The sequence below is a fragment of the Erpetoichthys calabaricus genome, chromosome 9 (assembly GCF_900747795.2).
Source record: "Erpetoichthys calabaricus chromosome 9, fErpCal1.3, whole genome shotgun sequence".
NCBI classification, from domain to species: Eukaryota; Metazoa; Chordata; class Cladistia; order Polypteriformes; family Polypteridae; genus Erpetoichthys; species Erpetoichthys calabaricus.
Window position 1 is genome coordinate 137424415 of NC_041402.2, and position 16869 is coordinate 137441283.

The following is a 16869-nucleotide window of genomic DNA, read 5'->3' on the forward strand; positions in this document are numbered from 1 at the left end:
TTTGGAAATCATTTAATCTAGCACAGTGTTGGTTGTTTCCTGTTTACCTGTTTTTTAGTCAGAAACTTTATCATAAATTTGGAAGTTCATTCTGTTCATTGTTGCCTGAATTAATATTAATATGGTGAATGTTTAAATATTTGTAAATGCTTTTTAACCGTGTACATAATGCAAATGCTGACCTCAGTGCCATCATCTATTTTAAATAAGGGAACTGGGCAAAGATCAAGTGTGCCTTGAAAAGCTCTATGCATAGTAAAGGAATCTTGTGTTCCTGAAATGTGTTTGTACAGTGTAGTTTTTCACCAGAGTCTTGTCTTCTAAGTATATCCTGCTTGAACTAATGAGGTTCGGCACAATGTGCTGGTCAGTTATTAACATTAACATAATTTAATGAGACTGTTCACTTGGACTGATTCATTGTCAAAGAGTGGTGAGAAGATTGGTGTTGTGAGAGACAATATCAGTGACACACTCCAGTGCCAAGTCATTGTATGGTTCCACCATTGCCATGGGCACTACTCTGTCCTGTACTGAATTTTAGAATGCTCTGGGAACTCTTAGATTTTGACTGTACTTTCTATTGAGGACCACAGAGCTTTATTTTTTCTGGGATACTTTTTGACAAATGATTTTACTGTAGGCCTACTTATTAGATTTTACTAAACCCACATTATATGCATATCTTAGGAATGAGTAAGGTTACTGCAATACCCTTAAAAATGCAGTTGGAGACTTAGATAATTTATACATATAGTGCTCAGGCCAGGAATTAGAGCCAAGTCAACTGCACCAGCCTGTGGTATTCAGGCACTAAATGCCAAACCAGTTTTTCTAGTTCATTCTCTAAATGACATCAGGTGAAATATCACACATAAAGTATCAACTATAAAGCATAGCCCAGCTGGTAAACCAAGCATCCCCATATTTTGTTTATGCTGCTCTATAATGATAAAACAACTTTTCTTTTGACTGGTGAGAAAAATAAGCACACCATTTTATGAGTGGATTGAGATTTCACAAATTTAAGTGTTCTATTCATTGTTGTTAATTGTTGATGCACAAAATGTTACTCCTTTGCTGATTTCATCATAGATTTTATCCATCCATCCATTTGTCAGTTTTTATAACCCAGTTATCCATGACTTGTCTATTGTATCTTGATATGCTAGTTAACTGGCTGAGGCTACTAAAAGATATTCTACAGAGTGTAAGACTTTAAAAACATAGGGAACTATGGTCCTCACACAGGAAGTGTAACATTTTCCTAATGACCACCTACTAGAACATTGGATTAGGCAAACTGGATCAATCCCTTGAATTCCAAAATCACCAGGCCTCAAACCACTAGAATTCCTTTTCTAGTGTTATGTCAAATACAACATATTTACATTATTTGCCTCCAATGAATGAACATTTAACCAATTTCTAAAACAAGAGATTCAATGAATATTTATTTTATTTTTCGTAGAACTTGGTGCGATCCTAGATATTTGTGGTAGAGTTACATATATGAAATCATTATATGTTACATATTTTTAAATATTCATATTATTTGTGACTGGTAATTGGCATTGTATGTTTTATGTTGCAAATATTTCTTTACTGAAGCAATTTAAGTGGCCTGTATGCTACATCCTTTCCAGATCTCCCATCCAGAGCTAGCGTCTGACTTGCAGGCAGTGCTATCAGAACAAGCTCCATTTCCCTGCCTCTATCTAATGGAAAAATAGTGGCTTAACAATCTGAATGGATGGATTTTTTAAGTATGTGTAAATAATATTACAAATTGGTTAATGAGATGGTAATAATAATATTACACATTGGTTAATGAGATGGTAACCCAATTTAGTATCTTAAGAACAAATTTAATGTGAGCAGGTGCACGGAAGTTATGTGGTTTAGATGTTCATTATTATTGCTTATGTGACCTGTGGAAGGTAAAAATAAAACTTTCCAGGGTAAACCCTATGTTTTGAGTACAGCAAAGAAGAAATACATAGACAGGGCCATCTTAACAGCATCATAGGCTCCTGGGCAAAGTGGTGTGCTGGGGCCCCTCTTTTGATAGCAAAATAGAACCATGCATAGACAGACAGAAACATTGTGAGTCCCTATGCTCCTGGGGCTGCCAGCCAGTGCCCATTGTGCCCATACGTTAAGACGGCCCAGCAATAGGTTTTAACATCAGGCATTCTATAGTTGCAGGTATTGTAAATTATAGCAGGTGTTTGATTTGATGTGAGTATTTCTAACAAGATAAACAAGTTCAAGAAATGCATAGCCAACTTGAATCTGAAACCATGCAATGAGAGTGCCATGGTTTCCTACAGTATGTGCTGCCACTGAGAACATGCAAGCATCAAGCTCTGTAATCCACAAAAGCCATTTTGGAACAGTGAAGATGTGTATGCCAAGTGCCGGCAAAGGCCTATCATGTCACTTCAGGAACTTCTCTTGAATATACTGTACTTCTGGGATCCTAACAACACCAATTGGTAAAGGTTAAGAATGTACTGAGATTGTACAACAGTATGTTTGGTCAAAAGTCTGATAAAGTATTGCATTGTAACAGACATAAACTATTTATTTACATGCCATTGTAATTATTTAAAACAAAGTAAAAAGCTGTCATTAAAGTCGAAATATCATAGAACTACAGCCTAACACCTAAAAATAGAAATGTGCAGCTAAACAACGTTTTTGTTTTAATTAGAGGATTTGCCTACCCAACCTCTGCCTTTTCCAATGGATGGGTTAATCAAAATTTTTGATGCATTTTATATGAATGTAAGAAAGTCATCCAGTAATAACTTTGGACTCTAAAAAACAGTTTTTCTTAATTATTCTGTTTATCCATCCATTTACTAAACTTATCTGAAATGATAACATTTAATCGGCACCAATTCTGGATCCTCATAACCTGTAAGTACCCAGAAATTCTCAGTTTTCTCACCATGCAAAATAATAATTATTATTGTGCTGGGTTTTTCAATTGGCAAGAGGTTACCAGTAAGGAAAGACCAGGGGCCTCATGTATAACGCTGTGCATAGAACTCACACTATAACATGGCGTAAGCACAAAAGCAGAAATGTTCGTACGCACAAAAAAATCCAGATGCATAAATCTGTGCGAATGGCAACTTCCACATTCTTCTGCTACATAAATCCCGGTCAGCGTGAAAAGTAACACACGTGCATGCGCCTGCTGTCCCACCCTAACTACTCGCAGAATTACTCCTCTTTGAATATGCAAATCAATATAAATAGCCCTTAAACTCAGCATTCTGTGAAAAGACAATGGCAAAAGCACGAGGGAAAATAGAAGAATTTCAGCGAATACCAAGTGGAGGCAAGCAAAAACTTACTATTTGTTGGTTTAAACAGTGATATAATCAACAAAAGGAAGATGATCGAGTGACCTAGTGTGTCGGAGAAACTCAAAAGCTCAAGTTCACAAAGTCGCACAGTGCCCGAAATTAAAAAGAAGTTGTCACATATCAAAGTCGCCGTAAAAAGGCGAGTCGTAGCCCACCGTCTGTGTCTCGTATGAAAGCTTATTAGGGTACAGAGAAAAAACAAAGGCACACAGTGGGATAAAAGCATGAAATGTCAACTTTAATCTCCAAATTTTCACTTTAATTATGTAGTTTATTTTGTCATTAAAGTAGAACATCATAAACTTCATTTTAATATCGTTTAATTTACTAGATTCTCAAATCCCATCGTACCTAAAGTAGCACGTTAAATGCTTTGCTTTGTATTTGATCTTCTATGTGCTGTATGTGTGTGAATCACTACATGCTTCCGGGCTTTGTCTTCCTCCGACAGGACACAGAATCCATTACATTCGTAATATTACAGCTCTCTGAATAATTAAAATACTGAGATGTACTGTATATGTGATATCATTTTCATGATGATAGGAGTTAAAGCATGTTATTAAACATGGTGGCGCAGTGATTGTTCATGTCCCACGCAAGGTGCTTGCTGCGCCATGCGCGACCTTCAATTAAATACTTTATTGTAACAGTGCTGTCTCTTTCAAACGTGCTAACCCCCAATTCCTGTCCTTACTTTTCTTTCTCCAAATACTCAATCGCCACACAATCAGCTCTGTAATAGACGTTAAGCCATCTGTAAGCTTAGAACGCCGATTCTTCAAAGCTTTTAAGGAACATTGAAATATCTTTGTAGTACGTGTTTAATTATTCTATCCATCTATCCTTCCAGTGTCACGCCAGCACCAGCAAGAATACAGCGCGAGGCAGGAACAATCCATGAACGGAGCGCCAGATTCTCGCTAGTGCTGCGGCACTGTGTCCTCACATGTTTAATTATTAACAATATAGATTATTTAAATGAAGTTAAAGTTTTATCTGTATAATATAATAAACATATTTTGCTGCGTTTCATCTTTAAAATGATATCATCATCATATGTAAATACGCGCTTTATAAAGTGGCTCAGGTTATGCAATATTATAACTGTAGTGCAAGTTTACAGTGAAGTAATTGTACTTATAAGTACAAACAGTTCTACAAGGAGCACTTGATGGACTGATTGAGTGTGTTTATAGTCCTTGGGATGAAACTGTTTCTGAACCGCGAAGTCCGTGCAGGAAAGGCTCTGAAGTGTTTGCCGTATGAAAGCAGTTCAATAGACAGCATGGCTGAGGCAGTGTGTGCTTGATGCTGTATACCGATAATTCTCTTTCCGATCAGCTGCTGTAAATCTGTGATTCCCCACTCAGATATAGTGATATAAATACTCCGAGTGGTGCAGTGAGAGTAATATGAAAAAAGATGATCCTCTGTGGCAACCCCTAACAGGAGCAGCTGAAAGAAGAAAAAGAAGGTGTAGTGAGAGTAACAACGCTAAAGCAGCTAAGGTATTTGGAATACTTTGGCTATTCCCTGGACCTTTATATTGTTACAGGTTAATTACAATTAGATGCCTTAAACTAATAAACAATATGCAGTTAGTTTCAGTGTATATGATAAAACTACATCAGGGATGTGGATCTAAAAAAGAAAGGGTAACCACACAGGAACAGTAGCACTGATTTGACGCTGGATGCCACCAGTTAGCAAAACTGAGTGGAGAACTTGCATACGCCAGGGTTGGAGCTACCGTGAAAATGTGCGTGGCTTTACCCCAAGTTTAGGTTTTATACATCGCGATTTGAGCATGGAAACGTTTGTATGCAACATTTTTGTGTGTACGCACTATAAATACATGAAGCCCCAGGTCCTGACAGTGAGAATGCTTGGTGTATCCTTAAGAATGAGAGGAAAGCCTACAGTGGCTGATAGGCACAAAAAACTTATTGAAGGAGGACAGTCGTTGCCCCTTTGCTCATAATGTTATAATACACTGTCCACATATGGGTGAAGTGGGACAGTCTTACTCAATTAAGACAGATATTCAGGAAACTGAGAGGGACCTGGTCCTGTAACAGCTACATAGAGTTAACATGGTGAAAGAACAGCAGGAGCTTATATTTTTGGAGCTTGCAAGGGTTTATGTTCCATTTCATTGTGTTGCAGGGCTGGGTGAGATTAAAGTAACAGTGATGTTACAACATTCATAATTTAAAGCTGAAAAAAGTCTGTTGACCAAAATAAATCTTTTTTTTTCTACTGAGAGATGAGAGATTGCTAGGAAGGCAGTCACAGTGACGGATGCTATTAATATGCTTGTTAGAAGTGCCTATAAGCAGGACTGGTTCCACCATTAAGGCGAATTAGGCATTCACCTAGGGCGCAGATCATAAGGGGGAGAAAAACCCAGCGGCACAAGTTAGCTGCCGAACAGTCAACTGGTGCACTATCAAGCTTGGCCTAGGGTGCAAAATAACCTAGCACTTCCTATAGGTATTAGTATACTAGTGACATGTGGGAACTTGTTTAATGGAGTACAATGTATGCAGCATATGACAGATGTGGAGAGGTGTCTTTCATGACTCTACTGCCAATGCTAATGGTTCTATCAAACCCAAAAAATGTTCACACCAATTAAATAGCAAATCAGTGTTAGCTTGGTGTGAATGAACACACCTTGAAATGTCCTGCCATGCGACCCAGAGTTGATTTTAACTTTGTACATATTTCTGTAAGAACAGGCTCTGGTTTTGGTTCTAGAAAAACTTTAAAAATTGAGTCCTTTTTGGAGAATGCCCACATAGAATAAATAAAATTTCTGAAAAAAATCAAGAAATCCAATGGTTGATTTTGAGCTCACCTGATGATAAATTATGTAATCTGATGAAAAACAAACTTTTTCCTAAATATAAGGCAGTCACATACCTGTTGGAGCATCAGACAGAAATAGGCATCCATCCGTTTTGAAACTCTTAATCCAGGATGGCACCCTTTTTCTTGCCTTACAGTAAGACAGACAATTGCATGATTATAATCACTAAAGGAGAGCCAATTCAATGATGGTTATTAACCTGACATACACATCATTTGTATGTGCCACAAAAGCCTACACTGACCAAAGGAGAATATGAAAACTCCATACAATTTAAGAGGCCTGGTGTGCTCCATTTTCCAGGCCCGACTACCAGGACTGGTCTCTGACTTGCATGCAGTGCTATCAGAATAGGCTCTATGTCCCTGCCACTGTCTAATGGAAATACATTTCTTAACACTTGCAATACATACTTACTGGAATGGGGCTTGAACCCAGGACTGTAAAGAAGAAACTCTAGCAATGATGAACCGCACTATCTACAGCAAGCAAAATGCAGTTTATCATTATTGACATCTCATCTGCCAGGAATTAAGCTAGTGCCAGAATCATGTTGTGTGGGTGTTTTTAAGAAGGTGGTTGAGACCTTGTCCTGACAGATATAACAATAAATTTAGCCAAATCCTCAATGAAAATGTATGCAGGTGTGCAAAGCACTCCACAATGGAAAGAAATATTGTAATAGAAGAATGACCCAAATCAGCCAGATCAAAAATGGGTGACTTCAAAACAAGAAAGTGTCAGAGTCAAGGTTCAGTCCTAAATTGTTTTAGAAATTTTGTAAGATACATGCTACATTTAGCTTAACCGGGCACAAGAAAATCTATCAGGAATGATGGGAACAATTGCCAAGATTCAGATATGCAACATTCATACACACAAACAAAAGAACTCTTATTTAAATAAGAGGTTTCATTTTTGTTATACATACATTAAAAATCCCTTTTAAATTGTTGAGAGAAATTTTAATTTAAATGCATTATAGTACACTAGGTTTGAAGTTCATAAACAGTGAATAATTTCCAAAGGCGCTGTTGCAGGTTTTTGCTAAGACAGGTTAAAGCATAACAGGACAGTCTCTGTCTCTCTCACTCTCTCTCTGTCTCTGCAGTAATTGTTCATTTTACACCAACCCTAAAACCACCTAAGCGTAAAACCCTTACCTTTACACTGTGCCACTCTGTGCTGCTTTGCTGACTGGTGAGTTGCAGACTATAAAAGTTGAGTCTTTTTTGTAGAGGAAGTTTCTTAATGTGATGTCAGAATGTGGTTGGTTACAAAGCTGTGTTATTTTTCTTGTTAAAAAAAAAAAAAGTGTATATACTAGATTGCCCTTCCCGTTTTGAACAGTTACCCATGTTCATCATGGACAGGGTGTAGTCTGACAAACACTGGTTGGTGTGATTCAGCAAAGAATCATGCAATGTATGCTGAGCAAATAGTAAATCAAGTTTCCTTTTCTTTTTAACAAAAATGAAGTTTTTGCCTTATATATACTGTAGATGCATGGGAAAAGTATTGAATCAAACAACCCAAATCATGATTTGTGTAAAAGTGAGGATTTGCTTTATTTATTTTCTGGCTAAACCATCAATAGTTGCCAATGCAAAAATACACCTTTTGATTAGGGGCTCATTGGTTAGTCAGTGGACAAAAAGGTTCCTGACTGGTCAGAGTTTTAAGAATAGAAAGGGTACATGCTGCAGTGGTTATTTTGTATGCTTAATATAGTTATACAGATCAAATCGTGTTTATGAAGTAAGTAAGTGTAGTAGTAGGGTGTTGTACTGTGTTTGCCATTGCGGATGCATTGAGAATACAAGCAGAATTACACCTTTTATTGGCTAAATGAACAGATTAAAATATGCAAGATTTTGAAGCAGTTCAGGCCCCTTCTTCAAGCAAGTTGTTCAAGCCTAAGTTCCCTCAAAAGCTTGCATATTTTAATCTGTTCATTTAGCCAATAAAAGGTGCTGGACTTCTCATTGAAGTAAGTAACAAAATTCCCTGTGATTGGTTCATTCTTTTACTCTTAATCACAATGAGAATGCAGCATCAGTAATACTATAATGCTTTATGGTTTTTGCCATTGATGACCCAATGGATTATTGCTCACTTCACTGCTCTTTTTGGTAGCTCACCATGCTCAAAAAATCTGCTCACTTCAACTACATTAAAATGGTGATTGTGCAACTGTGGCAGGCTTGCCCTTTTCATAGTCTCGCCTGCAGCTGGCACTGAAGCTGCAAATTTGAATATTGAATGTCAGCTTGTACTGCTGCTGACACAGAGCTGATGACATCTCTGGATGATCTAAAAGGCAGTGTCGTTACAAGTGCAAAGGTTCTGACTTTGTCATATACATGTGTGTAGCTGTTGATTTCTTCACAGTTGCTGTCCATGAATTAAGAAAAAACATATACTAATTTATAACATTTAAAATGAATAAGAAGAAATACTCTGCTTGATCCTTACTATACACTGCATTTTATAGATAAAATTTGTATTTCACCTTTTTATATAATGATTCAGAGCAGCGAAAAACATTCTTGGAAGCACAAGAGCGGCAGCAAGCAAAAACACAACAGCAGCAGTGAGCTGAAATATGAGTGGCATCTCACAGTCACACATAGTATTTCACAAGCACCAGAGAAGAACAGATAAAAAACTAATCTGAAGTAAAAAAAAACTATTTGTCAATAAAGCTCAAGAACAGCAAAAGACGATATCTGACAAGGAGAAATAGACAACCGCATAAAGTCGATCAAACAGAGGGTGGTGAAAACTTGAAGCCAACAGTCTCCTAGTGATTTAGCTGAATGCAGAAAACACGAAAGCTGCTGCAGAAAGAGATAAAAGATTAATTCAGTGCTGAACAGAAGTTGCATTTATTCTCTGCAGGTCGTGGACAAATTTATACGTTGTGTGTCCTGCATCACGTACATTTCATGTTTTCTGGCTGACAATATAGATTGCTTCACCTACCAACAATGCTTAGGTACAATTGAACAGGAAAATACGTGATTTTTTACGACCGCATTAGGAATTTGTAAGAAATTAGGCAAACCAAAAACTGAACCATATGTTTAGACAATTCTGCTAATTCTGCTTCAGTCTCTCCAGGTTCCATTATAGTCATTGCATGGCCGAAATCAGCAGCATCAATTCAGCCACAGGTCAAATGGGTAACAGTGAGATGGGGGACTAATGAGTTAAAATTTAACCCCTCAGCACCCAGGTCTCTAATTTGGAGCCAGAACAGATTCTCAACACTCTACAATGTGCCTGCGGACCCTGAAAACAATAAAGGGCTCATAATTGGCGATTCCATAACACGGAATGTAAGAATTCCAAACTTTGATAATCCATCAGTTAATGGTAATTGTGCCTGGCCTTTTACCAAGATTATATCGAGGGGATATAATTTATAGCAGATTACAGTCCATTCACTGCTTGTTAGAGAACTGGGGCCTCATATTTAATGCCGTGTGTAGAATTCACACTCACAGTAAAAAATGGTCTGTGGACAAAACTTTGAAATATGCGTACGCACAAGAAAAAGCAGGTATATAAAAATGTGTGTACATCAAGTTCCATGCACTTCCCCTTTATAAATCAAAATGAACGTGAAATTTAACGCATGTGCACACGCCTGCAGCTCCACCCTGATTCCTTCCAGAATTCTGCATATTTGAATATTCAAATCAATATAAATAGCCCCCATCCATTCAACATTTTGTAAAAGACAATGACAACAGCACGTGGAAAAAAGATAAATTGTACTATGTGACATTAGCCACAAATTAAATGAATTTGTTAAAAAACAAATGCTGCATCTGATTACTTGCTTTTACATTCCGCTAATTACATTCAAACAAAGTTTTAACACTAATCATTTGGTAGGTCAGGTTCATCTTACCATATCAAAATAGGTACAGGCAAGCCACAATTGTGTCTCACATTATGCAGCACACTACATGCCTGCACAATACTGCACATTAATAGAGTGAAAATGTTTTCTATACGTATACATAACCAGATTCATTTTCCGAAGGCGCCTGCAAAGTGTAGTGTCAGCGCAAAGCACCACAACGGATAGATTCTCTGTTCTTTACGTGGCTCTTTGAGGTGACTTGCTATCATTCAAAGGACTGTGACGATGCGGGTTCCGCTCCATACTCCCATACAGCTTCTGGGAGCTTTTGAACCCAACACTGTCGGTAATGTCACCGGTGAGCTAGACAGTGAGGCATAACAAAGCATGGGGATGGTGTAAAAGTGCCAAGGTGCTTTTATTAAAACCAACAAAACAAAACAGTGTTCAAATAAATTGTGCAGTGTATCAAAATATGTCATTAAATAAATAATCCATTAAACAGAGGTGAATCAGTGGAGGTTAAAATCCATTAGAACAAATCTTTAAAAAAAAACAACGAGGTTAAAACAATGGCTGGAAGCAGTCTTTTAAAACACAACCCGGTGCCTTTCTACTGGTGATTCCCCTGCTTCTCCCGTCCAGGCTATGCACCAGGGGAGCCACCCTACCTGCAGCTGACCTTCTTCACTTGACTGGTCTAGAAGCTTTTCAGTCCCTGGCTCCATTCAGCTCTCACCAGACCTTGACATGGGATCCCCCAAAGACCAGGGCGCTCACACTGGGGGGGTTCATTTCTCAAGTCCCGACTCCCACTGCCTTCGCTGGCCTTATGCGGCGAGCCATCCTCCTTCTAGTCACTTCCGCTCTTCAAAATACTCACCGGGAGCGACCACTACCAACTGCTCCTCGGGTGCTGGCCAAACACCCAGGCTCACAGATCAGCTGCCCGTGAGCCTGCGCTCACTCATTCACTGACTCTTGCAATGGCTTTCCACTCCCTGGTTCCTGCTGCCGTCTTCTCCTGCAACCTCCATTTCTTTCTTTTCTTCCATCTCCCCCAAGCCGCCTCGTACTTCTATTTATCACGGGGACGTGGATCAGATGTGGCAATTAGCAGCTCCCGGGAACAAATACGGATGCAGACAACTCCTCACCTGTGCACTTAAGCGAGGATCACCTGCATCACGAATTCCCTGGGAACCAATTCGCCACACTACCACGCCCTCTTTCTAAACCGTGAAGGCGACGATTATTTATTTAAAAAGTGGCTTCTTGGTCTCGTCTGTTATAGGAGATGGACGTCTGAAGCAAAGCTCCGCTAGCAGCGGCTTTATTTTCCCACATATTTCATATTATTTAGAGGTATCCTGTATTTAACCCGACCAAGGAACTTCCACTACAATATACAAGCATGAGTAACAAGAAGAAAAGTCAGAAAGAGCCAGAAAAGAAACTTAAAGCTGCATCAAAGTCTGGACAGACATCCAGCCCGAGTGCAAGGTATGGCCTCTCAGAGACTGACCTGGAACAGGTAGACGAATGTGTAGATTTCCTGGGACCCCGCTCCATTGTATCATCTCCAGTCAAGAGTGAAAATGGGAGCGAAGGTGCAAGTAATACAGGTCACGATGGATTGGCAATTTTTGAGGATCATTCGAGACTAGAAAAGGCCCTGCAGGATGTGCTCTCATCTATTCATCACGAGGCCGCAGCACCTGCTGTAACAGGAGCTGCATTTCCACTCGCGGAGTACAAAATCCGAAACGAACTGTCTGAACTGAAAGAGATGATCACTACACTGGCCACTGCCATGGCTACGGCCATGAATGAGCTTAAGAAGGATAACAAGAATGAGTTTAAGAATGAGCTTAAGAAGTCTAACATTGAGCTTAAGAAGGATAACAAAGACCGGGAAACGCGTCTATTTAAACGTTTTGACGTGAACTTTAAAAGCATGTTGGAGAAATTAGAGGAACACATGGAAGAAAATAGATCCAAACTGAAAATACTTGCCTACCAGATTAATGACATTACAGATCAGCTGGATGATGTTAAGCAGGCATTCATGGCTCGAGTTGAAACAGCGGAACAATTGGCATCGACGCCGATTAAAAAGCTACAGCTGCGAATTCCAAATGCAAAAAACTCGGAGACAGACTTGCGGCCCTGGGAGATGGGTGCAGAAGAAATAATATAAGAATTGAAGGTATACCTGAGAAACAAGGAAGCTCAAGCCCAGTGAAATTTGCAGTAGAATTACTCTCTAAAATTATTGGAGATGATTTTAATCTCGACATTGAGATAGCAGCAGCTTATCGCATATACAGATCAAGCACCTTTAAACCTAGGTCTTTTATTGTCCGCTTCGAGCAGTTAAGATGTAAGCTTGATGTGATGGCACTTCTCAGACACAAGCAAGAGACTATATTTGAAAATAATCTTATTCGTATTTTCCCAGACTTCTCACCGTTAACAGCTGCAAAACGCACAGCCTACTTTAACATTAAAAAGTTGCTACAGACAGCCGATATCAAATACAGCCTCTTGTATCCCGCCAAACTGAAAGTGGAAGTTCAAGACCAATATTATGTATTTTCAAGCACGGAGGAAGCTGAAAAGGAACTAAAGAAGCTGTTTCCAACACTCTTTTGAAAGTTAATAAGGACCCGTATTCTGTCAAGGCATGGGAAGGACCTATCATCTGCTGTCGGATCCACATTTAAAGAGGCTGGTATTATAATATTACATCCTTTTCTTTACTTGGGCATCCATCCATCGATCCATCCTCTTCCGCTTATCTGAGGTCGGGTCGCGGGGGCAGCAGCTTGAGCAGAGATGCCCAGACTTCCCTCTCCCCGGCCACTTCTTCTAGCTCTTCCGGGGGAATCCCAAGGCGTTCCCAGGCCAGCCGGGAGACATAGTCCCTCCAGCGTGTCCTGGGTCTTCCCCGGGGCCTCCTCCCAGTTGGACGTGCCCGGAACACCTCACCAGGGAGGCGTCCAGGAGGCATCCTGATCAGATGCCCGAGCCACCTCATCTGACTCCTCTCGATGCGGAGGAGCAGCAGCTCTACTCTGAGCCCCTCCCGGATGATTGAGCTTCTCACCCTATCTTTAAGGGAGAGTCCAGACACCCTGCGGAGAAAACTCATTTCAGCCGCTTGTATTCGTGATCTCGTTCTTTCGGTCACTACCCATAGCTCTTGACCATAGGTGAGGGTAGGGACATAGATCGACTGGTAAATTGAGAGCTTTGCCTTATGGCTCAGCTCCTTTTTCACCACAACAGACCGATGCAGAGCCCGCATCACTGCGGACGCCGCACCGATCCGCCTGTCGATCTCACACTCCATTCTTCCCTCACTCGTGAACAAGACCCTGAGATACTTGAACTCCTCCACTTGGGGCAGGATCTCGATCCCAACCCTGAGAGGGCACTCCACCCTTTTCTGGCTGAGGACCATGGTCTCGGATTTGGAGGTGCTGATTCCCATCCCAGCCGCTTCACACTCAGCTGCGAACCAATCCAGAGAGAGCTGAAGATCACGGCCTGATGAAGCAAACAGGACAACATCATCTGCAAAAAGCAGTGACCCAATCCTGAGTCCACCAAACCGGACCCCCTCAACACCCTGGCTGCGCCTAGAAATTCTGTCCATAAAAGTTATGAACAGAATCGGTGAGAAAGGGCAGCCCTGGCAGAGTCCAACTCTCACTGAAAATGGATTCGACTTACTGCCGGCAATGCGGACCAAGCTCTGACACCGATCATACAGGGACCGAACAGCTCTTATCAGGGGGTCCGGTACCCCATACTCTCGGAGTACCCCCCACAGGATTCCCCAAGGGACACGGTTGAACGCCTTTTCCAAGTCCACAAAACACATGTAGACTGGTTGGGCGAACTCCCATGCACCCTCCAGGACCCTGCTAAGGGTGTAGAGCTGGTCCACTGTTCCGCGACCAGGACGAAAACCACACTGTTCCTCCTGAATCCAAGGTTCAACTATCTGACGGACCCTCCTCTCCAGAACCCCCGAATAGACTTTTCCAGGCAGGCTGAGGAGTGTGATCCCTCTGTAGTTGGAACACACCCTCCGGTCCCCCTTCTTAAAGAGGGGGACCACCACCCCAGTCTGCCAATCCAGAGGCACTGTCCCTGATGTCCATGCAATGTTGCAGAGACGTGTCAACCAAGACAGCCCTACAACATCCAGAGCCTTGAGGAACTCCGGGCTTATCTCATCCACCCACGGGGCCCTGCCACCAAGGAGTTTTTTGACCACTTCGGTGACCTCAGTCCCAGAGATGGGGGAGCCCACCTCCGAGTCCCCAGATTCTGCTTCCTCATTGGAAGGCATGTTAGTGGGATTGAGGAGGTCTTCGAAGTACTCCCCCCACTGACCCACAACGTCCCGAGTCGAGGTCAGCAGCGCACCATCTCCACCATACACAGTGTTGACACTGCACTGCTTCCCCCTCCTGAGACGACAGACAGTGGACCAGAATCTCCTCGAAGCCGTCCGAAAGTCGTTCTCCAATACCTCCCCAAACTCTTCCCATGCCCGAGTTTTTGCCTCAGCAACCACCGAAGCCGCATTCTGCTTGGCCTGCCGGTACCTATCAGCTGCCTCCAGAATCCCACAGGACAAAAGGGACCGGTAGGACTCCTTCTTCAGCTTGACGACATCCTTCACCGCTGGTGTACACCAACGGGTTCGGGGATTGCCGCCACAACAGGCACCGACTACCTTACGGCCACAGCTCCGGTCAGCCACCTCAACAATAGAGGCATGGAACATGGCCCATTCGGACTCAATGTCCCCCACCTCCCTCAGGACATGGTCGAAGTTCTGCCGGAGGTGGGAGTTGAAGTTACTTCTGACAGGGGGCTCTGCCAGACGTTCCCAGCAGACCCTCACAACATGTTTGGGCCTACCAGGCCTGACCGGCATCCTCCCCCACCATCGGAGCCAACTCACCACCAGGTGGTGATCAGTTGACAGCTCCGCCCCTCTCTTCACCCGAGTGTCCAAGACATGTGGCCGCAAGTCCGACGACATGACCACAAAGTCGATCATCGAACTGAGGCCTAGGGTGTCCTGGTGCCAACTGCACATATGAAAACCCCTATACTTGAACATGGTGTTCATTATGGACAATCCGTGACGAACACAGAAGTCCAATAACAAAACACTACTCGGGTTCAGATCAGGGGGGCTATTCCTCCCAATCATGCCCTTCCAGGTCTCACTGTCATTGCCCACGTGAACATTGAAGTCTCCCAGCAGTACGAGGGAGTCCCCAGAAGGTGTGCCCTCCAGCACCCCCTCCAGGGATTCCAAAAAGGGTGGGTACTCCGAACTGCTGTTCGATGCATACGCACAAACAACAGTTAGGACCCATCCCCCCACCCGAAGGCGGAGGGAGGCTACCCTCTCATCCAGCGGGGTAAACCCCAATGTACAGGCTCCAAGTCTGGGGGCAACAAGTATGCCCACACCTGCTTGGCGCCTCTCACCGGGGGCAACTCCAGAGTGGTATAGAGTTCAGCCCCTCTCAAGGAGATTGGTTCCAGAGTCCAAGCTGTGCGTTGAGGTGAGCCCGACTATATCTAGCCGGAACCTCTCGACCTCGCGCACTAGCTCAGGCTCCTTCCCCTTCAGAGAGGTGATATTCCACGTCCCAAGAGCCAGCTTCTGTAGCCGAGGATTGGACCGCCAAGGTCCCCGCCTTCGGCCACTACCCAACTCACACTGCACCCGACCTCCTTGGCCCCTCCCATAGGTGGTGAGCCCATGGGAAGGGGGACCCACGTTGCCTCTTCGGGCTGTGCCCGGCCGAGCCCCATGGGTGCAAGCCCGGCCACCTCCAGGCCTGGCTCCAGAGGGGGGCCCCGGTGACCCATGTCCGGGCGAGGGAAAACGCTGTCCAAATTTTGTATTCATCATGGAGGTTTTGTTGAACCGCACTTTGTCTCATCCCTCACCTAGGACCAGTTTGCCTTGGGTGGCCCTACCAGGGAAATAAAGCCCCGGACAACAGAGCTCCTAGGATCATTGGGACACGCAAACCCCTCCACCACGATAAGGTGGCGGTTCGAGGAGGGGTACTTGGACATTATATATTTATGTCTTAATTACAGTTATAGACGTGAGTGTGGAAGTGTGGAAGTAATTAAAGTAGGGTTTGGTTTTTTTTTTACTACCTTAAAGTAGACTGTTTAACATCATACTCTTGGTTTATTGCTATTTCTACTATTACATTACTATTACTATTACATTACTATTACATTTATACTATTACATTATACTATTACATTAGGATTTACTATGTTTATCCTAGACTACTTTTTAAAATCATTCCCAGGGTTCATTCTTTTATTATCTTAATATCTTAAAATTGCTGAAGATTATTTTAAGCTTAAAGACTGTTAATGATTGTATTTTCGGCAGATAGTATTTAGAATTCAGCTGCAATAGACATCTCTTTGTTTTAATTCTCAAACGGCGCTGCGGGGTGGGGTTTGTTTTGTTTTGGACATGCTCTGTCTCTTTGTATGTCAGAGGACCGGAACATCATAAAGTGGGATCAAGCCTCATGTGGGGAGGCAAAATGGGGGGGTGGGGGGATAAAGGGGGGAGAGAAGGAGAGCAGGCTATATCTAATCTATTCTTCTAATCCTTATAACTATAATTATCAATGCAACAATAGGCTAAAATGCAATAACTCATGGGG

General features: G+C 42.3%; 1 protein-coding gene and 1 long non-coding RNA gene across 3 annotated transcripts in view; one reads left to right on the forward strand and one right to left on the reverse strand.

Annotated features, from left to right (window-relative positions):
* Positions 1 to 16869, forward strand: part of LOC127529147 (uncharacterized) — a 202248-nt gene that overhangs the window by 16289 nt on the left and 169090 nt on the right. The gene's annotated exons all lie outside the window — the stretch shown is intronic.
* Positions 1 to 16869, reverse strand: part of LOC114658154 (alpha-(1,3)-fucosyltransferase 7-like) — a 227024-nt gene that overhangs the window by 15983 nt on the left and 194172 nt on the right. Inside the window, exon 1 of one of the 2 annotated variants that reach the window (XM_028810234.2) lies at positions 7419 to 7500. The exons of the other annotated variant lie outside the window; for it this stretch is intronic. The gene's annotated coding sequence lies outside the window, so the exon portion shown is untranslated. Of the gene's footprint in view, positions 1 to 7418; positions 7501 to 16869 lie in introns of those variants that run through there. 2 annotated transcript variants of the gene reach the window in all.